Source organism: Adiantum capillus-veneris, chromosome 13 (assembly GCF_014529385.1).
Source record: "Adiantum capillus-veneris isolate H3 chromosome 13, ASM1452938v2, whole genome shotgun sequence".
Classification (NCBI taxonomy): domain Eukaryota; kingdom Viridiplantae; phylum Streptophyta; class Polypodiopsida; order Polypodiales; family Pteridaceae; genus Adiantum; species Adiantum capillus-veneris.
This window is the reverse complement of record NC_140943.1, coordinates 109,892,305-109,915,695: the sequence shown is the minus strand read 5'-3', so window position 1 is coordinate 109,915,695 and position 23,391 is coordinate 109,892,305. Positions and strand designations below refer to the sequence as shown.

The window sequence follows — 23,391 nt, the reverse complement described above, 5'->3', positions numbered from 1 at the left end:
TAAAATGCATTAGAGAGAGAGAGAGAGAGAGAGAGAGAGAGAGACCGACCAACCAGAGGATGAACCAGTGTTCATGAAAAATGTGTCTCAACTAAATATCATGTTGTTTTCCAATTTGAAAAATGCAAATTGAGGGCAAGGGGAAAAGGAAATATTCCACCCCTAAATGTAGAGAAAAATAGTGTGAAAAATGAAAAAAAACCCAATTTTACAAATCTCCTCTTGGCAAATTCATGGAAAGAAATTTTGTATATTTGGGAAGGAGCTACAATGCATGCAAGTGAATGGAAGAGTAGGGGAGGGGAGGGGGTCGTTAGCATGGACCATAATACCATCCAAGCCATTGCAAAACCTAACCACATGGGTAGTATAAAAGCTAAAGGAATGACAATCTCTCAATAAATCTTATCATTCTACTTCACCTTATAAAAGCGGTTGCTTTTGCCATTTCCTTGATATAAGTAACACTCCTTACCTCCTCCTCATACTATTTCCATACTACAAAAATTGAAGAAGTAAATTTTCATTTAGATGACAGCTAGATAAGTTGAGTCTAGAATAACAACAGCAACGAAGAGAATGCGACCTCGGTGCCTCAAAATTATTTGGCGATCCAAATACTTATGAAAAATAATGGGAGGGGAGGTACTCTCACTTGACAGCATTCATCACGTTTTACAACGTAGGCCAAAAGTCTGGGGTCTTCAACACACGAAAACTGATTGCATGCGTGCAAAAACACCATCAGATCTGCCTACTCTGGTCCACAGTAGTAGCAAATCTGACATCTTGCTAATCACTTACAGTCCTCCCTACGGTCTAGGACCTATTGCTGGAATTACAAAATTCCAAATATCCATTGTGATTCTCCCAAAGGAAGAGACGATAATGGTTAGCAGGGAGAGACTGTAATGAAATGTAAAAACGGAAGGGAAACCAGCTCTCAAGGTATGTAGCACACTTGGGATTTGGCCCAGTGATTGGGTTGAGTACCATTGGGTAGTATGCTATGTGCCTGAACAAATAAAATTCCGCCTCCTCTTCGAGAGGGCTGCAAAGTAAGAACATTATCCTTGACACATTGCTCGTGACTCTGAGCCCAAATAGACAGGGGACCTCATGGTTTCGGGGACCATTTGGGACCTGCAGAGAGCAGAACTGGCCCCCCACATCAACTGAGTACTTTGTTGTCATCTCTACACAATCCCATCTGCTCTTGACGATCATCACCTGTTATTGTCCCTGCACCGGCCTGAGTCGTCATCGCCTTGGTGCCTACATCTACCACCACTTTGACTCCGATCCTCCGCCATACCATGCCCGCTAACCTGCTACACGTAGGCGTCAGTTGTAGTTGTTGCACCTGCCTCAACTTGCGTATTGTTGCACGTACATGTAGCCTGCAAATAAGAGAGAAAGCTGCTTGCAGTGGACATGCAATCCCGTGCGCACACACATGTCCACATTCGAAGAAGCAAAAACACGAACCGCATTTGGGGCAACTGCAATTTTCTCTCTCTCTCTCTCTCTCTCTCTCTCTCTCTCTCTCTCTCTCTCCTTCCTTCCTTCCTTCCTTCCTAGCTGTGCTTGCAATTCTCCTTGGGGAACACTGCCAAGAACCCCCAACAAAATGGCAGCATGCCATCCAACCAAGGCCAGCTTGAGGATTTTGTCATCTCCAGGTTTCTATTTCAGCATGACGACCCTCTGAGAAGGGTTGTATATAACTTGAGAGAGAGTGTGTTTGTGTGCAAGGCTTTACCAAAGCCGTTAGAAAGTGACTGACACACACACACACAACGATAAACATGGAGAGAGAGAGAGAGAGAGAGAGAGAGAGAGAGAGAGAGAAGTAAAAGGGAGATTTGGAATGCGAGCTGGCTAGCTATGTCATCAGCCTTGATGTCATACTGAAGCCTCCTCCACCTTCTCTGCTACTGCTTCTTACCCAGTCTTTTAGTTAGCACACCTCCCTTCCACCCCTCGAAGCCCTTGGAGGTCGAGAATATCATGCACCCGGCCATCCAATCTTTACTACCTTCGCCTCTCCAGCACCCTTCTCTGTTAGATGGTGCAGGCCAGCACTCGAGCTGTGGTTTGGGGTTGGCGAAGGGCTAGAACTGGAGAGTGCTTGCCAACATGCCTCAATATACCTCCACTCCTCTCATGGATTCCTCACCTTTGGCCACTACTGCCCGCTTTGGAAGTACCTGCGAGTTGTTCCCTAGTATGACATGCGTCCATTGACCTTGCTACCACTGCTGCACTCATTTCTGTAGATGAGCCAACCTACTCCCCTCTCTATGTCGCCAACATCAAGCTAAAGGTTAAGCAAGCCTTCCTCTAGAACTCTGTCTGCCTTAGACAATTGATATTCCAAGGTGCAGATCATCAAGGCTCAGAAAGAGAGAAGCGCAGTTATGTCACATATGTTCGAAACGGGCACATTTCAATTCAAATTGGAGAAGGCTTGGAGGTCAAGCCGGCTATTTCGGTTGTGCAGGTAGATGATGTACGCTAATAAATATGCTATAAATCTCCAAAGGAAGCTGGATTCTGGAGCATGTAAACCGGGCGGGAGAGAAAAGAGAGAGAGATCCTACCGGATTGAAGAGCGTGTGACACGTGGCAAGGGGAAGGGGCCGGAATCCCTTCCCTTTTTATTATAGTATAGATAAGTATAGTATAGATTTGAAAGGCTTTCCATTTCCCTATGCATGTTAAATTGACCCTTCACTTTTGCATTTTACATTAGATGTTTGGTCTAAACTTTTGTGAAGTGAACCAATGCATGACACGTGGATGTCTTCTTCTTGCTTGAAACTTTTAAGTTGCATAAGTATAGTATAAGTATAGTATAGAAGGGAAACAACTAAAGTTAAATTGATAGTTGAAAGTTCAAACATAAAGACAAACTCTCTGTATATAAGCGCTACTATTTCACCACTTACATTGTTAAACATAGTGTTTGAAGGAGGTCGGTGCTAAAAACTTATGGCAATGGAGAGGCAATGGGAATCAAGCGGTAGAAGCTATTCATAGGTGTTGTTACAACGTGGCATTTGGATAAAAGCTAATTCTCACAACGAGGCTACACTCCTCCAATCAATTCAACAAGAACTAGATTGTCAAGAAAATACATTGAAAGATGACAAAAGGATTAGTCCATAGAGGATTTCTTTTGAAGAAAAACCAATAAAAACTTAGCAAAACTAAAGTTCTAGCTCTGCTTACAAGATTGAATATTTTGGAAAACTTGAAGGGAATTTTGAGAATTCTGCGAAAAATTGTCAAATCTGAGAGGTGCATGAGAAGTTTTGAGACTTCAATGTGTCCATTCGTCGCTTATGCATTGTGCAAACACAAACAAAAACTGCATTTCTTACATTAGGTGATATTGTACCAACCTACATAGAGAATCTCCTAGGTGGAGAAGATGTTCTGCTAAAACAAACTCTCATTTTTGTTGATGCATTGAAAGTGTTGATGTGGATCATCTTGGACAAGGTCGGGATCATCATGTGTGATTGTTTTCCATACTCCTAACCACATCATTGGAAGTTGAATCTTGGTTTCCTAAAGAGAAAAATTAGTGATAGAGAGTTTTTCGACAGTGAGGCTATATTTGGATGATCCAAGTAGGTTTGCACGCATGTCTGGTTTCGACGAATCTCGCAAGATCCTTTAGGACTCGCAAAAAGAAAATCGTGGAAGGAAACTGTAGCAGGGGCGGCGCAATGACCAGCTGGCAGCGCAATGCAAAAGCGACAGAAGGGCACATTTTCTTCTGATGCCTGCCTGAGCGAGACGGGGAGAGACAGACGCAGTCTTGTCCGCTTTGCACATCACCAAGAAACGCACCCTCTTTCTCCGTTCCTCTGTGTCGCACTGGTCTGCACAGGAGCCAAGGAGGGAAGGCTTTGAAAGTGAAGGCTGATGGGGAGAGTAGGGAGACCAGGGGTGGTTTGGTTCGAGCTGTTGTAGCACGGGACTCGGGAGTGAACTGAGGTGGGGGACGTCCATCGTCGTCACGAAGGCCGTGACAGGGAGGGGCAAGAATGCTCAGAAGAAGACCATCGTACGCTTGGTTCCGAGTGAGGAGCTCGGGTGGAATGCGCAGGCAGCAACGCAAGGGGACAGGGCGGTGAGGATGCAGCCAGTGCACAAAATGGGAAGCCAAGGCGATGGTTGATGCGACTTGCGCATTGTACGGGGATGCCGAGCTGGGTTTGCATAGGCGCAAGCACATTGTTTGCGTCAAAGCGGGAGGCAAGGATTGCGAGCAAAGCGGACCAGACAACAGGCGTGATGGGGTTGACGATTAGTTTTCTTTTTGCCAAGAGGGGGATCTGGTGAGATTCAACATAATGAAAGCAGACCGAGTAGTATGTATGTGCCTCTACTTTTTGAAGCACGTCAAATTAAGGGGTATCTTGGCAGATGCCTTGTGAAAAATGAGAGCAAAAGGGGAGGTTGCACAAAGATCATGGCGAAAAGGTGGGCATGGCAAGTGGAAGAGAGAGAGAGGGGAGAGAGACAGGGATGTGCCATGTGGGACGGCGACGGGGAAAATATTTCTTTATTCCTCTAAGTGCAGGCCCGCAGGGTTGCAAGGCCGTGGTCGAACAAGGGGTAGAGAGAGGAGGGAGGCGAACCAGGTTTGCGAGACGGAGATAGGGAGAGATGAAGGGCTGAGTAGAGACAGACTTAAGAGGCGATGGGAGGGGGTCAACTCAACGGAGGCAAAAGGCAGCAGGACCTTGCGATGGCCACGAGCTGTAGGTGCAAGAGGATATACACATTTGCAGGGCAGTGAGTGTGAGTCGCGACTCACAGGGCATGGAGCGGCTTGAATTTTTCTGCAAGGTGGAGCAATCAATGCATGCTCTCTCTCCCTCGCTGCTCTAGAATGGAGGTCCCGAGAATAAAATGAAGGGACGGGCTGCGAAAGTGCACGTTGATGCGGGTGCTCAGGAGATGAGCAGGAAACGAGCATTTGCATGCAATAAACCCTTACATGAGGAGGTGCATAGGGCAATGAAGCGGTACACAGGGCTGTCCAGCTCCATATGAGAGTCTGCATGCAACTCGCAGAGACGAAAAGCGGCCTCAGTTGAGGGAATTGAGTGAGGGGGAGGCACAGTTCGTCCTCGTGGGAATTGGGTCAAAGCGGGAGGGCTTACTTTCTCCAAAGAGAGAGTCACAATCTTCCGCTCTAATTAATTAATGTTTGGTCCGTTGCAGTATGTATTGGCTATACTAATGAATAATCCCGTGGTGATAATGTTCTCTTTAAAACTTCTTGAAATTGAAAATTTCTCAAGATTAAATGAGACCTTTTTAAGTCATTACTAACAAGAGATCGTTGGAAACTGGAATGCCAATGGGGGTGTGTGGGGGAGAGAGAGAGAGAGAGAGAGAGAGAGAGAGAGAGAGAGCACGGAACAAGAGAAGGGGAGCCTTTAGCTCTTGATGAGGCCAATTGTAGTGGCAAGTGAGGTCAGCATGGGTGGCTACTGCCAGCATGGGCAACAAATCGTGGTTGTTATGGGTAGTGTTGGGATTATGACACTATTGATAAAGGGCATCCTTGTGTCATTGATACAGCTGAGCTTTGTGTAGTGCCCACTTACTTGGGCTGCGAGTAGGGAAGGGAGCTCAAGGATATGGAAGCTCTCAAGAGCTTAAAGCCATAGAGATATAAAAAATGGCAGCACAAGAGAGAGGGTGTGTGACCATATTATTTACCTTGTCTTTTAAAATCCTCCACGTTGGAGAGGGGGAATGGAGAACACACCCGACACACAAACAACTGTCCCTATATAGCTCAGGGTATTCACAACATCCCTATCCTTTCGAAGACACCTTTAACAAAAAATAATTTTCACTAGCAAGGCCCCGCCTGCACTTTCCCAATTCAAACTCGGCCTGCACAGTTGCTAGACAGCGATCACACCGATCTTGCCTGCTTCTCACATTTCCACAGCTCAACACCTCTCTCTCTTTCTCTTGCACACACACATGGGGCCTGAGGAACGCAGTCGCATCGGCACCACACACCCTGGAGACGAGCAAAGAAGAAAGAGGGAAGGGGGAAGACGACGCCAAAAATCGGAAACGACAGCTTCTCCTTCAAAGAAAAAAACCATGTACAGGATCCAACTGGTCTGCTCTTGGCCACACCATGACCATCACCATTTCATACAAAGGGGCACACACATCCCTCATCACTCGAATCCGTCGGCGCACGCCTCGATGTGAATTTCACCATCCGCTTCACTTTGGTAGTAGTTTTTTCTCTTGGCAACCCTCGTTGGCTTTTTCTTCTACAAAGTGCTCGCTATTTCGAGGCTCGAGCCGCTTTATAGACAACCCATGCAGGCTTCGATTGGCGATTGTGAGTGCATGAAGCTTTTTTCCTTCTTCCAATTCTCTTCCTCCCCAAGTCCAAAAGAAAAAACCCTCTTCACTTCAAAAAACCTCTTCCTCGCGCACTCTCACGTTTCCTTCTTCTTTCTTAAGGCCAAGAAAAAAGTTTGCAATAGCGTCGGGGGCATTAATTAATTAGAGATGCAGATTCTCTCTCCGACTTTCATGAAAGCAAATCCTTTGACAATGCCCCGGTTCCCACGCGCATAAGCGCCTCATCCTTCTCTCCAGCTTCGGTGCTCTTGCCCTTGCCAACAACTGCGCACATTTGGACCCCGCTCTGAGTCATCGCATACAGAGCATGTGCTCTTGTTCCCCATTTGAGGCCAACCCTCGCTCTACGAACGTGCCCCACTTCTCATACCCTCCCTTGCACAAATAGATGCAGACCTGTACTGGGGTCCTGCCACGCAAAGAAACGAGAGGGAGAGAGACAGAGAGATGCATCGCATCCGCCCTAGCACACTGCAGGCTTGCGCCTTCCGAAGCGCATCAGGGGAGGCGGACAGACACAGGCAAAGAGAAGGCCAAAGCGCAAGCCCGCATGTTCGCAGTGCCATGTTGGGTGGCAAGGCAAGGCGATCGGCCAGTATCGTCTCTCTCTCTCTCTCTCTCTCTCTCTCTCTCTCTCTCTCTGTGTGACAACGCGTGCCCCAGAAAAATCCAACTCGCTCGCCATCTGTGCACAATCAGAAAATACGAAAAAATAATCTCTTGTGCAATTCCTATGCGAGCCCTTCCCTACCCCCTTTTCTTTTCATTAAGTTTACCTTTTATCCAAACTTTTAAATAAGCATCTTCAGTGATTCCCTTTAAAAAGAAATGAAAAAGTAGTTTTGGGCACCTTTTTTTTTTTGCTCCCTTCGTCCAAGCCTCTCTTCTTTTCTTTTATTCCACTTAGCCTTTTGGAGGTTTCATTAGACTTTAAAAGAACTCCAGCCTACCCTTCCTTTTCACCTTTTCAATTTATAGCTAATAAAAGGTTTCTAACTCCAGCTTCCCACGCTACCGACGTTCGCATGTGCACGGGCTTGTTGAAAACTCGGGGTAGCTTCACTCTGCTACCATCAAACTCCAAGAGTTCTGCAGTGTCTTAGCCACGATTTGAATACCCCAAGTTTGATAAACCAAAGCGAGGAAAAAATGGGCCGAACCATTTGTACACACCTCCTCGTAAACTGCATCCCACTTTATCGAGCCGCATCTCATTCAAGGTAAATCCAATCGTTGAGCCGTCACTTTTGGATGGCCCTACACAATGTAGACTCACTTATAGAACCCTCGCAAGGATAAGAGACCTCCACATGGCACGCCCTCTGAGACGATCAAAGCATGCCAAAATTGGCCCCCAACGAATGTCCATTGGTCCATAACTTGCACATCTGAGCTCCGAATGGTGAACCAAAAAGATCGGCACGCTTCCAAGCTCAAGCACTTCATGCGTGTCCATTCATATTATCTCAAGCCACCTGCCCTACTCGTTGGGGATCTGCAAAACCTTCTAACTCCGTTTGACAAACCGTCTGGACGGACTCCAAGAGCATCTTGAGCAGTACACTCTAGGACACATTCTTGCACTTTGGACAGCTTGGCTTGCCATCATGATTATCTCACTTTGGAGGCCCCTCGGGCCTAAAAAAGCACTTTAAGCATGCATTTTTGCTGCCACTTTCATGCCAAGGTCTCCCACACTAGCTTTAGTCCTTTGTCCTACACTTGCCAGCACCCATAGCTTGGCATAGAGCACTTCCCTGCACAAAACGAATTTGGCTGCACCATCATTGCCACCCCCCTATCATTCATGTTCAACCAAAAGTAGCCTTATTGAGCTTGAAACTTGCAACACTTTGCAATCACCCAAGCACGCTGTAAAACACACCACCATATGTATAATATGTACAAAATTGTATGTCTTTTACTCTTAAGTCCCTTCAAGTGGGTTGCCCAACCCCCTTGGTCACAATTTGATTCACATCGGGCACCTCTCCTCTATCAAAGTACAGCTTGAGCCGTACACCATTTACCCTGTGCCTGAGAAGCTTACCATTAACTCTCACCAACCGATAGGTCCCATTCAAAAAGGCCTTTTGTACTTTGTACGGGCCCTTCCATTTCTTCTTGAACTTGTTCTGGAAGGTGAAGTCCAAGTAGCTCTCATACTTCATCACTAGATCCCCTTCTTTTATCTTTTTTTCTAGCAGACTCTCATTGACTTTGGCCACTCGTCTTTCCCGCTGCTTCACATAGTAGTCTGCTGCTGCTTCTCTATCCATCTGCAATGCCTCAAGACCAAAAATCCTATCTTGTAAGACGGCTTGTGGAGTGGCATTGATTTTCCACATATCTTTCAAAGCACCCAATTGTGCATGCACTGGCAGCACTGCCTCCTTACCATAAACCAACTCAAATGGAGTGAAGTTGGTCACCACTTTGTAGGACGTCTTGTATGCCCATATGCACTTCTCTAGATTGATCTCCCATTCTGTCTCCTACTTATACACATACTTCGTCAGCATTTTGATAATTTTTCCATTGGCACTCTCCACAAACCATTGCATTGGGGATGATAAGGCGAGAAAAATCGATGCTGAATCTTTATTTTTTCCACGAATGCCTCCTTTACAGCTTTGGCCCCGACCCACCTGGTGAGGTAGTTGATGGAAACCACAACATACTTCTTACCACTTGTAGACTTAGGGAGTGGACCGATGGCATCCAACCCCAACTCTTGAAAGCATTTTGAGCAATAATGGCTCCCTGTGACTCAGCTACCAAACACCTTTCTCCTATAGTCTGGCATTCATGGCAGGTCTTGCACCAATAGTGCACATCCTTCACTATTGAAGGCCACCAAAAACCCCGCTCTCAGAACAATACTTGACCTTTCCCTTGGTGTCTACTCTCCTCATGTCATTGTTCCAGCACCAAGTTAATCTCTTCTTTATAGAGCACTCTCCTCAGCACCCCGTGTGTACCGTAGGTCATCAGGTCTTTACCTACCAATGTAAATTTGCAAGCTTTCTGAACTATCCTCCTTCTCTGCAGTTTAGAGAAACCTTGAGGACACTGCCATATACTCAAAAAATATTCGACCTCCTTCAATGACTCCCTACCTGTGTATGTGGTTGAGGCCACATATATGCCTGTGACATGTATCTGCACCTTACAGCTTGCTGGCTGGTTTGCCTCTTGGTTGTGCTCTCTCTTCACATGCTTGAATTGGATTTCCCTAAAGAACTTCAACCATTTTTTGATGGCAAAGAACCAATGCTTTAAGTAATCTTGCTTTTCCTACCATTGGCCTAACAGTTGCTTGATGACCAATAATGCATCACCTTTGACCACCAACCTAGAAATGCCAAACTCAATGCATTGTTTCAAACCTAGATGGAGGGCAATATATTCTGCTTCATTGTTGGTATGGACATCCTCCAAATCATAGGCTTTTGAGAATATTACCTTGCCGTGTGGATCGTGTATCACCACACCTCCACTAGATTTCTTTATCACCCTCCTATATGCACCATCAAACCACATGGTAAAATCTCCCACAAGGTCTGGCTTCATCTTGTACCACTCTTGGATAAATTGGCAAATCCACCGCTTTGCTGACCAAAATGCCCGCCAAATGGGACCGACTTGTATGGTCGATCTTGAACTCAAACTTGAATTCCTGTAACTCTATCACCCACTTCATGATTCGCTTCCCTGGCTTTACGTGTAACACAACTTTAGGCAACAAATTGTTAGCCGTCAACACATAAAACTTACGCAGAATGAGGTGCACTTTGAACTGTGTTAAGGCGGTTACGCCGCTAGCGGAAGCTAAATAGCGAGAACTCAACCAACAACAGAATTTGTCAGACGAGGACGGAGCTTGACCCGCAGGCGCATGGAAACAACTAGGTGGGTGTCAAATCACCTACTTGACCTTCTAATGACAATCACTACTAAGGAAATCAAATCTAAGTTCTAAAATACGCAAGTGACTGAAATCCGTACTACGAACGAATGCTATACGAAACAGGATCTAGAATCATTGAATCGATCTCAAACTCAAGGGGAAGTCTATACACTAGGTAAGAACAACACCCTAAAGACTTGAACTGCAAAATCAACCTATAACCACTCCGTGCGGCAAACGCGTATGAAGACAGGCCGAAAAATACAGGTGACCGAAACTTGACCCCGATGGTACTAATGTGTAGCTCTACTCGTTGTGGTTCTATAGATATGCTGCACGCTCTATTCCGACACACGAGTTGGAAGAAAACTCACACCGAAGCTCGTAGGAACTTACCACACGTAGAAGCCGATAGCGCGCACTCTTGGTATCTGTGCGTAGCTCTCACCGTTGCTAACACAATGGCGGTGTCGCTTCTCCAATGGCGGCCCCGTAGCTCGCGTAGCAAGAAGATAAGACTCTCTCTCTCTCTCTCTCTCTCTCTCTCTCTCTCTCTCTCTCTCTCTCTCTCTCAGACACAGTCACGGCGCTCAAAAACTCACTTTGATTAATAATTGAATCTCCTTAAGTTACAAAACATTGGCTTATATACCTCAGCCTTGGAGGTGAGAACATCTCTAATTATTTACATCAACAGGTGAAATTACTTCGGGATTACAAGCTGGAAACTCAATTGAGTCCCGTTACTTAATGAATGGCTCAAATCAAAATTAATGTCGGAAAGACATTTATTACAATCAATGGTTACAAAATGATGGGTGTGAGCAAAAATGTGGGTGTGATCCTCTGCTGGCTCAACACTCCCCCCCTCCGTGTTCATGTCGTCCCTGACATGACTTTTAGGCTTGGTCAATAGAGTCCTGTCGTCTTGAGCATCTGCAAATGTGATTCGTAGCGTAGGTTGCCGATGGTCAAGGTTGGTCCGAATATTTTGCTTTCGTGAGTGAAAAAGCCGGTGTAGAAAGCTTCTTCGAATGTTTGCATGTGGAAGCTAGGCAAAAACATAATTCTTTGGTATAAGAGATGTAACACCTTTGGTGATGGCTGCAATGAAAGATCATACATCATATCCGTCACTGTGTCGGCCGTCGATAGTAGATTCGACGTCATGGCTTTATCTGGCGCGAACACTTCAATGCATGCTAAGAGAGTCCTGCAGATTTTCTTTAGCATCTGACACGAAAGGTCAGGAGAGCCAGTAAAGAGTTTGATGGTGCCCGTTAGGGTTTTCACCATGTAGGCTTTACCTATTCTCTCTCCTGCCTTTGGTCCTGGCATCCTTGGGTAATTAAGCCAATTTGGCTTCTTTTCTGCAATCCTGCCATGCTCTTTCCAGCTTCTGACTCTTGGCACCGGGCAGAAGGTTGCATCCTCCCGAATCTCCTTTGGAGCCTCTACCAAGTAGATGAGGTAGGCTGGGTATTTGTTCAGCCAACCTTTCCTCCATCTAGGTTGAGAATCTACAATCTTCTTTGATTGTTCATCCTTTGTGATGTCGCCTTCGTAAAGAGCGACATACTGCTCCTCCTCTATTCTCTTTTTCGTCTTTATCACTTCAAATTTCATCAGAGGGAAAGGCAGGCTGGGTTGCATCCACTCTTCATGGAGCACTTTTGTGTCTAAACCTTGAAGTCTAATGGAGATGAGGAGTCTCCTTTCCCATTCCATTTCCGCCTTGGCACTTTCCTCTGTTGACTTTTCTATTTGGTCCTGGAGCCTTTGTTCTTCTTCTTCAGAGATTCCTGAAGTTGAGGCCACTTCTTGAACTGGGGCTGGATCTTCAATTGTGGTTGCCTCTCCAGTTTCTGGTAGCTCTATGGCTGCTCCCCCTGCTTCTTCTTGTGGTGTCTCTGTTTCTCTTCTTTGTTGCTCTTGGAGGTCTTGGAGCTGTTTGCGGAGGGCCTCATTTTCTGTCCTTAGTGTTTGGTTTTCTGATGTGAGCCTCTCCTCTGCAGCCAATGATCCCTCCGCCATGTGCAATCTTTGCACTTGCTCTAACCTTAGCTCTCTTTGCAAACTTCTGACCTGATCTTCCAGAGCTGGTACGAGGGCTCCCTCTTGTTCTGTTCCTGCTCTGCTAGCTCTAGGGGTGGTCCTGAGTCTCGTGATTGTCCTTTCTTGAAGTTCGACTCTTTCCCTTAGCTCAATGAGCTCATCCTTGGCTGCCTCCAGCTCATCTTCTATTCGCTCCTTTGCTTCCTGTGAACTTGTTACCTCTCTTGAAGCTTCGGCTAGTTGGAGTATCAAGCCGTCTCTCTCGTTTTCTGCGTCGTAGAGTGATGCTTTATGACTTTCAGATTCAGTCATAGCATTCTCTAACTTCTTCTGCAACTCTGCTTCCTTTTGTTTTGCTGTCTCAATTGCTACTTCCTTTGCTCTGGATCTTTCTTTAATCTTGCTGAGCAGTTCATGCACCATGTGCATGTCTTTTTCATCTTCATCTGTCAACTTGACAGCTCTTTCTGCCACCACCTCCAATGGCTTCGGCTCTTCTAGTATGTTTTGTTCGTCCATTTTCTCTTCACTCTCCATTGTACCCTTTGTCTTTTCCTTCGTCCCTTTCCGATCATCTTGTTTTCGTAGGGATATCCCATAAACTGCCTCCAGGGCCTCTTCTTCACTGTATCCGATCGCTACCAGATCCTCATAATCATCTTTCTTTTGCTGAACTGGATCTATCTCCTTTTCCTTGGTCCCGGCCTCCGGCTTTTCCATAACTTCTGTTTCTATTTCTATTGTGGTCTCCTCCACAATAATTTCCGTCTTCTTCGGGCTTGGTACATCAGTAAAGGAGGGCTGATTGTCCTCAGTCATCTTGGCTTTCCCTTTGTTTGCTTGCCCGTCTTTCTCTCGAAGTTCAGTAGACTCATCTACTTCCTTCTTCTCCTTGTCGTCCTTTTTCAGCTCAGCTTTTAAAAGCTGTACTTCCTCTTCAGTATAAGGCTCGACAGGTTGCTGCTCCAGTATGGCCTCCGACTCCTCATAAGCTCTAATATATTGATCATATTGATCAACATGTGGCCTGCTGAGCTGGTTCCGACTTTAGTGGGGTCTGGCACCCACATTTCTTCAAAGTCCCCCTTTAGAGCTCTTTCCGCTCTGAACTGCTCCACCAGCCTTTCCATTCTTGCGGCTTTTTGACTTTTGGTTTGTTTGGGATCAGCCTTCTTCTTCGCTTTCTTCTTGAGCGGCTCGTCCACAGCCTCTTCAGGTTCTGAAACTATTTCTAGTTTTCGGCGTGCTCTTGTGGACGCCCTCTTGGATACTTCTTGCTGTTCTTCCTCTTCATCGGCTTCTCTAAGCCACTCATTCTGGGAGGGAACCCGTGGCCCTTGATCTCTGGCTCCAATAGCTTCATAAGCTATTCTTGTCAGAACTTCAGCTCCTCCTATATACTTTGGCTTCTCGTTGTGCATGGCGATTACTTGCTCGTGGATGTATTGAGCGTAATTCACATCTTTTGGCATATTGCTCTTCAATGCCCATGTGATGGTAGTTGCAATGGCATGGGGCGGTGTCGTATACTTTTGCGGTCTTTTACTGCAAATATGGAGAAATTGGTTGTACAGTCGGCAAAGGGTTGCCGCTCTTTGGTCTGCCATATCTCCATAAGTTGCATTCTGTTTCTTGGACCCATAAACCTCTATAGCCTCCCTTCTTTCCCTGACAGAGCTCCCTTTGTTGTTCAGCTTCAATGCATCTGCAATGAGCTGTGGAGTGATCTGTACTTCTACTTTCTCTCCATCCATGGCTGTCAATGTGGCTTTCCCATCCTTCTGAATGGATGTTGCCAACTCGTACACTCTTCTTGTATCCACACCTGATGGTCTCGAGGTGAAGAATCTGTGCAAGTCTGCCCTTTCCAGGTACCTGCTGATGTTCTCTGACTGCTATAATCCACTAATTCTCGTGGGATCATAGGTACATCGACCGATTGCCCTTGAGGATCTCTGAAAGTCCCCTGGTAGATCTTTATTCCCTCTTTTTCTAGTACTGCTTCCTCCACCCAAGTCTTGGTTGGCTTGAGGGTTTCTGTTGGAATATCAAAAGGTTCTGCTTCTGCAAGAGCATCCTTGATGGTTGGTCTTTTTCTCTTAGTTGCCGATGACTTAGCGGAATCCATGGATCCTGTAACTCCAATTTCAGAAGTTAGCGTCTTTTTAGTACTGAAAGCCGAAATGAAGCTTTTAACTATTCAAATGACTTGAAAATTGAAACATGAGCTATTCAGGGCCTAAGGATGCAATGTAGGTGAAAAAATATGCAAACTGGGCTCAAAAACATGCTTGAGACATCATACGCGTATGATGTCTTTTGTGTCAGAATGACTTCATATTGGTTGTGCTTGTAGCTGATAGTGTATACATGAGTATCATATGCTTGGATTTGAGTTTGGATCCCATTTGGTCAAGTTTTGGCCAGTTTAGTCCAGTTCAGGCTCTTGGCAAAATTTTGAAAGGGAAATGGATTTTATGATCCAAATTGGTAAAACTTGGTGGATTACTTTCAAATGGCATGTAGAACACTTCTGTTTGGTGGTTGAAGCCCTGAGGTGCCAAAATCACATAGTGAGACATCATACGCGTATGATGTCTTTTAGTGCATTTTTGGACCAATTTTCTCTATAAGCTTGGTTTTGGCTTTAGATAGGCTTATTCAGTGGATTTATCAAGTTTGGATAGAATTTGGACTAAAAATGGCTCTGGAGACATCATACGCGTATGATGTCTTTTTCATCAATTTTTCATGGGATTGGTTCTGTGGACTCTCCATGTGCTAGTGAAGGACTGTTTATACTCAAATCTTGGTTTGGACTTGAATATGTTGGATTTGGGACAAAAATAGGCTTTGTATGAAGGATTTTCTCTTAATTGGGCTAATGGGGTGATCCACTTGACCAAATGGTTCCAAACTTCATATGTAGCATGTATTAGATATATATAATGGATGTATGATGACAAATGAGCATTTTTGGCTCTGTAAGTGCAAATAGACATCATACGCGTATGATGTCTTTTGTGTCAAAATGGTGCTTTTTGGTTCCAGATAGCTTGTAGATGTGTTAATCAACAATCCTACAAAGTTTCAATGAGTTTGGAGTTATTTTGACAAAATTAGGACCAAAAATCAATTTTATGGCCTACTTTGCGTCTTTTTGGTTTTCCTTGGGTTTTCTAACTCCAATTCTCATGATACTTGGTTCATAGGATGTGATTAACATGTGGAATGAGGCTATGCACTCAAATGTTGAAATGGATGTGAAAATCATGCTGTGAGACATCATACGCGTATGATGTCTTTTCTTGAAATGTTGGTCTTTTTGTGCAAAGAATGCTTTGTGCTAGTGCCCTAAGCCCTGCTAACTAGTTTTCAACTTAAAAAGTCATCAGTTTAGCTAAAAAGCCCCCTTATAGGCATTTCAGTCTCCGAAGTCGTCTTTTTGCCTTGGAGTTGAATTTCTTCAACTTTTCTTCTCGAGAGTTGCATTTCCAGCTCATTGGATATGTTGTGAAGCCACCTATTTGGTTGAACTTGACTTTGGCTCCCCGTTCTCCATCTTTCTCCATTTGGTTGCCCGAAAGCGTCTTTTTCACCATCGGTAAGTGAATCAGTTTTCTTTTGGGTTTTGCTTGCAAACATAAGTCATCCATGTATATTTGAAGCTGCTTGTGAAGTTTCATGTCATTTGGTCGTCAATTTTAGCCGTTATGCCAAAATGACGCTTTGTGTGTCCGCCGCCGAATCGGTTGTTCCGACCTACTTTTGGTGATCCAAACTCGGAGATACTCCATGGTTGCATTGCCCTCGATGTTGTTAAGCTTCCTGAGAAGTTTTGTGTCGTTCCGACAACTTTTTTCTGTTTGCCTCTTGCAGGCTCTGTTGACCTAGGGTTTTTCCAGTCGTTCATTCTTGAGCTTTGAGTGCTAGAAACTCATCTTCTATACTAGGGTAACCCACCTCTAAGTTCTTGCAAGGTTTGGTTAGGCGGTTGTGCCCCTACCTAGCGTTCCTCCCCATTCCCCGTCTGCTCTTGTTTCTTGGTTTTGGTGAGTTTTCGCGACAAAAGTTAACGATAAGCATCAAAAGCTTATGGCAACGAGTCTACCTCTCATGTCTGGTGTCCTCTGAGCTCTCGTAGCAGTCGTAGAAGGCGGTAGAAGGTCGATGCTCCTGTGTGCTCTTTGCTCTCTCCAAGAAGGTAATAGTGGAAATGAGCTTGATAGTGAAGTGAAAAATACTTAACTTCGGGCTTCCCGGATCACTTGTTACCAAATTTGACATGTGCTCCTATCTCGTCGTGAAATGCACTTTAGGATTTGAAATTTCTCAATTTGGACTCCGTTTGACCTGTTTCTGAGAAATCTGTCCACTTTGCCAAAATTCTGTCATTTCGGGCTTTCCGCAACTTTTTCAGAATTGTACCCCATTTTTACCATGGGTTGCCCTTGTCATTAGGATCATCACCGTCTATTCTTTTCTTTTTTCCGATCTCATTTCACCTGCTTTTTTATTTTTCTTTTATTTTTATTAAGAAAATCATAAAAAATAAAGGAAAATAGCAAATTGAAGCCAAAAAATTCCAAACATACACGATAAATAGCTGGTAACCCTGTGTATATGAATATACACTTCTTTGTGATTTCTGGACTTGGATTACCACTTTTTTCCACTTTTTAGCTCCAAAAACACTCTTATTTAGTGATATTTACACATCTAGAGACCCAAATTCATCATTTGATCTCTTCTTGTTGCAAAACAAGGTATATAAGGGCATAAATATTATCAATATCCGCAATCAAACATAAAAAATTACAAAATCATGTAAGACACTGCCCTTGTAATATAATTTTTGTTTTTCTTTGTTTTTCCCGCTTGTAGCTGCTTTGTAGCTCCTGTATACCTTCCCCCCTCCTAGTCTGAGTCCTCCCGGACGACTATGAAGTGTCTGTGGGTGAAGCATTGTAGTTGTTTTGGTCATAAGTTCCCAATGCAATTGTAGAGCGATGATACAACAGTCTTTCCAATAAAGCTGCTCTTTGTTTGATTGAAGGATTGGTGGTCGGGTTTTGGGTTGGTTTTGGCACTTCGGTAGTAGAATCAGTAGATGGATTCTTCGTTACCTTGTTGTCTTTTTTCACAATCCAAATCTGCTTCCGCTTTGCTTGTGCTTGCCACAAACTCTTTGCGACCCAAACCTGCTTTTTCTGTGTGTTGATTTCCTCGCCTTGAAATACCTAGGAGTTTCCGTTGATTGTATTGAAGGGAGTTCCTGTTTACAAATCTTTGGGATCCAAATTTTCTTGCTATAGCTTTGTGCCGTCATGAACTTCTTTGGAATCCAGATCTGTTTCACTGTCCTTGATTGTCTGGAATCACTCTGTTGTCTGGTATTGAAGACTCTGTTTTCCACCTTTGTGTTCTCTGGCACAGCCTTTTTTGGTCTCCATACCAACTTTGACTCCGTTTTTTTCCAAGGTTGAGCTGTTATATTATTGCTTGTCTTCCTTATCCACTGTTGAGAATTCCTCGTCGAAGAGTAATCCGGTTGTATAGAAACTTTTGGTTGCCATTGCTTCTTCTTTTTCTCTGGTTGTTGTTTATCTTTGTCTTTGGATTCGTCCTTTGGAGTTGGCTCTTCTCCTTTGGTGAACTTAACTGATTGACTTTCACCTTCGTATTTGATAAGCACTGAATTAGAACTCCAGTCAATCATTGCATTATATTGCTTCTGCCATGGTTGTCCTAGCAATAATGGATGTTGTGTAGCTTGGTCTTCAACCACGTAAAACATATGAGGATACACATATTGGTTAATCTGTATATGTAAAACTGTGCATCCGACAGTTTTGATTGAATTCTCAGAGTAACTCTTTAACTCTTGCTTGGCAGTTTGTAGTTTAGTGTCATTTGTCAATTGTCTATACAAACTGAGTGAAAGTAGGTTAGCTTGAGCTCCTGAATCCAATAGTGCTCTGGCTTTGATTTGGTTGGTTCCTACTTTGCATTCAATGATGGGTTCTTCTTTGTCATTATCCATTTCTGTTATACTGACTGCGTTTATTCGTATTGCTCCTTCATTGCGCTGTTTCTGACGCAGTAGTCTTCTTTTCTCCATTCTTTCCTTCGCCTCGGCTTGCGCTTCCTCCTCAATCTTTTTCTTTTTCTGGACACGCAGCTTTTCTTGATGTATTTTGAGAAGCATGTCTTGTGTTAGCGGCAACAGATACTTTTTCACTCTGCATCCACTAATCCAATTGGGCATTTCTTCTCCGTCTAATGTAGCAAGCTTGACGGCTCCACTTGGTGATAGATCTTTAATCACCAGAGGTCCCATCCCTCGCTTTTTAAGCTTCTTAGCATGCTGTTTCAGAGTGTAAACTAGGACGTAGTCCCCAACTTTAAACTCTTTAGTCCGCACATGCTTATCAAAAAATTCCTTTTGTCGCCTTTTTTGAGCATAGATGGAAGCTACTGCTTTTAGGCGAAGCTCATCTAGCTTTTGCAGGTCATCTATTCTATCAGAGAGCTCGTGCCCTGTCCACTCTAGGTCCTTAGACACCCTTAATGTTGAAATCAAGAATTCTATTGGTAAGATAGCATTTAGCCCAAAAACCATGTTATATGGGGTCGTTCCTATTGATGTTTTATATGCTACCCTATATGCCCATAATGTTGAATGCAACTTCTGGTCCCAGCCAGTTCTTGACTCAGATACAATCTTCGTAAGGACCGTGCATATGATTTTGTTTGTGGCTTCAGCTTGTCCGTTTGCTTGTGGATGATACGGGGCTGATTTCCTATGGATTACCATGAATTCATCTAGAAGGATCTTTATCACTTCATTTATAAAATGTGTGCCTCGATCACTCACAATTTCTATTGGCAATCCATATCGTACAAAGACGTATTCATATAGAAATTGTGCCGTGGTCCTGGCATCTGCTTTTTGAGTTGCCTTTGCTTCGACCCACTTTGTTAGATAGTCTGTAGCCACAATGATGTATTGTGCATGAGTCTTATATGCAGGAGGTGAAATGGATCCGACATAATCAATCCCCCATTTTGCAAAAGCTCTTGCCCCCATCATTGGTCTAAGCGGCATGTTGGCCACCATATTCCTGCGGCTAAGACAAGTTTTGCTGTCTTATCACCTGAGAAATGGCCTCCACCTACTCCTCCATGAGCTTGCTCCAGGATTATCACATACTCAGACTCTGATGCGCAAATCCTAAGCTGGTTGTCTTTACCTCTCTTATAGAGTTGATCTCCTATTAAAGCGTACTCTCTAGCTTCTGTCTCTACAGATTTCTGACGAGCTTTTGACGTTCCTTCTGGGAAAGTTCTATTTGTGAGATATTCAACAATATACTGACTCCATTCTGGAGCGATCATTATCTGATATAATGTCGAATACTTGGCTGGCGGTTTTGATGAACATACAATACATACAGTGACATATTCATGTACGCTTTCTTTCATTCCTGGCCAATAGACTCCCAATTGTAACAAATTCCTATATGTGTTCCTTCTTGAACAATGAAATGCACATTCCTGAACATGTGCTTCGCGCAGATATATACTATATTCCTCAGGATTGATGCATAGTCGTAAAACATGATCATTTCCCAATTGATACAACCTTCCTGCAACCAATTGAAGATTCTTGGATTGCTGAATAGCAATATGTTTCAGGTTGTATTCTCTTCTATCGAACTCTCCTCCATAGGTTAATAGGTTAACGACATTTTGAGACCACCTCGGTATCATTTCTATGTTGAACAAGTACGCGTCTGGCATGTCGTCATCTACTCCTATAGGGTCTTCTCCATTCGTCAATCGCGAAAGATGATCAGCTCTAAGATGTGTTTTTCCTTTCTTTACTACTACCGTGAAGTCGAATTCCAGTAAGATAATGAACCATCTCACTATTCTCCCGGTATTGCATGGTTTATTCACTAGGTAGAGCAAGGCTTGGTGATCCGTAAAAAACACAAACTTGTTGGCTAGAAGATAATGCCGAAATTTCTTCACAGCATAGATCATTCCTAATCCTTCTCGCTCTGTTGTGGTGTAATTCTTCTCTGCATTGTTGAGCTGTCGACTGGCGTAACAGATAGGAAAATCCATGTTTCCTTCTTCTGGCTGAGCCAGAATACATCCTATTGCATATGCCGAAGCATCTATATGCACATGGAATATCTTCTCCCAATCTGGTGATTTCAAGACTGGAGCAGTAATGAGTGCCTCTTTCAATTTCTTGAACGATTCCTCACACTCCTCTGTCCATTCAAAGTTCACTATTAGCCTGTAAAGTGGTTGGCCTATTATAGCGTACATGTAAATGAATCGTCTATAATATCCGCAATGTCCCATAAAGCTCTGTACTTGTTTCGCATTGGTTGGTCTAGGCATATCCACTATAACTTTTATCTTCTCTAAATCCGTGGATATTCCGTTTTGTGAGACAATATGTCCCAGAATTCTGCCCTGTCGGACCATAAACACACATTTCTCAGGATTGAGACAAATGCGATATGTCCTACATTTTTCAAATACTTTTCTTAGGTGTTCTAGATGCTCATCTCTCAGTAGAGAATGTACACATAAGTCATCCATGTATATTTCGAGAAACAACCTTAAGTATTCTTTGAAAGCATGCGTCATCAACCTCTAGAAGGTTGCGGGAGCATTGGTTAGACCAAAAGGCATAACCCGATAAGCATAAATTCCCCACTCCGTTGCAAAAGCTGTTTTATGTTGATCTTCCAGTGCTATGGCTAGCTGGTTATATCCTGAAAAACCATCAAGAAAGGAGTATGCTGTTTTCCTGATACACGCTCTAGAACATGATCAGTTATCGGCAGGGGATAATTGTCCCTGATTGTTGCAGCATTCACTTTCTTTAAGTTGACACACACTCGGAGTTTTCCGTTCTTCTTAGGTACTACCACAATCGGAGATACCCAATCGGTGTGTTCAATCTCGTATATGAATTCAGCTTCCATTAGCTTATCTATCTCTTCCTTGATTCGCTTAGCAAAAGTATCATTATATGTGTATGGTCTCTGTCTGCTAGGCTTTGCGTCTTGTTTCAGTGGGATTGAGTGTTGGCATATCGATGGGTCAACTCCCTTTAAGTCCTTATAAGACCATGCAAACACATCCCTGTACTCTCTGAGAAGACTCAAAAGTCTCTCTTCCTCGCTTGGAGACAAATCTGTGGCTATGTACACCGGTCTAGGCGTCTCACCTGGAGCTGCTAAATCAACTTTTTTTGCATCCTCCGGTCCGTCATAAGATTCGTTCTCCCTCCTCTCTCGAATAGGTGGGGTTAATATCACCTTCCTATCCTCTATTGTGAATTTCCTATAGTGAGAGGGAACATCCATGTTTTCCTTGATTTTGACGTTTTCGTCCTCTCCACTCTCAATTTCTGTCGTCCAAACTTCCTTCAGAGTTTTCTTGAGCTCTCTGTACTTGTTTCTACGTTCTAACTTGGACTCCGTGTATTCTCTGTTGCGCTTGTTCTTTTCTGATTTTTCTGTTTCAGTTTTCGTTCCATTCTTTTGAACTTGATTTCTTGAGCCTCTTTTGTCTTTTCGTAAGCTCTTTTGATCACTGCCTCTCATTCTTCCAGAAATCTTATCCTTAACACAATCTTCAGCCTTTACTAGCATTAGGAATTGATTTTTTCCTCTTATTCTAGGCATCGGATTGGTTCTAACCCCTTTTGTTTTTTTCTTTGCTCTACAGTGTTTCTGGCGTTGTTTAGTTTGGTTCGGAAAATCATAAAATCGGACATCCGTTATAGTTTCTTCGTTTCCTCTTGAATTGTCCGTTGATTCGTTGTCTGCTTCATTTCCCCACTCTGGATGATTGGGAATGTCGTGAAACACCTCTTCTTCATCTTCCTTTTCCAGTGTATCGTTCTTTTCAGTTTCTTTTTCGAGTACAGTTCGCAACATGAAATACGGAACCACGTCATACCCGTCCTTATCGCAAAATTGCGTTGTGGGACCATCCGGAATTGCACAAACATCTAGGGTTGCTAGAATGTGTGTCAATTCTAATGGTTCAAACGTGTCCTCTGGAAAGGGTTCTCCTACATAAGTTTCGTCTTCGATAGCCCTTTCTAAAACACATTCTTCTCGTTTCAGACTTCCATATTTCGAAGCTCCACACATCCATAACTCCTTGGGTTTACCTAACCAAGCTGGAAATTCGGATCTCGCCAAAGTAGCTGAATCAAATTCCTCTACCGGTGTTCGGTTCACATCTTTGTAGCTATGGTCTTTCAGGTTCACACGTGTAGTGGTTTCCATATTTCTCAAGTATATGTGATCGTAGCCCCAATCTTGGACCATTTTCAACTGTCTCATGAATGGTCTTCCCAATATGATATCATAGTTATTCTCCTTGGCAAAATCGACAATAGCAAAAGTATGTTCGTATTCAATGCCGCAAGAAGTCACTACAACTTTCTCTAATAACCCCATAGGTTTCTCCATGTGTCCATCTGCTAATTGGAGTTTCAACCTAGTCTTCCTTATTGCTGGTTTCCCCCATTTTTTCCAGATTTCTTTTGTAGCAATGGCTACCCCAGCTCCGCTGTCTAGTATTGCCATTGTGTTCACTCCTTGGAATTCAACTGGTAAGGTTGTATTCCCCTCTTCACCTTCGCAATACTCTCCGACCTTGTTTAAGGGTACAGGCTTAGCGTTCTTTTGTGGCTTGCTCAGCTCCTCTATGCTCTCTTGCAATCTCGATGTTGGATCTTTTATCCCGAATTTCTCCAAGCATTTTTCTACAGTGGTCCACATATGTGGTCTTAGCCTCAAAAAGCTCAGCTAGAGTGATAGTGCATGTCACTGGTGTTGACAAAATCTCTATCAATCCTTGCGAGTCCATGACTTTTTCTGATGAGATTTTTCATGAGGGAAGTGCTCTAATCTCGGATTTTGCTTCATACTCTCCTAAGTATGAAGGTAAGGTTTTCA

The 23,391-nt window shown here is 43.8% G+C and overlaps 1 pseudogene; it reads right to left on the bottom strand.

The window, feature by feature from the left end:
* Nucleotides 1-527: 527 nt before the first annotated feature.
* On the bottom strand, nucleotides 528-1,194 carry LOC147444635 (uncharacterized; annotated as a pseudogene).
* Between the last annotated feature and the right edge of the window lie 22,197 nt (nucleotides 1,195-23,391).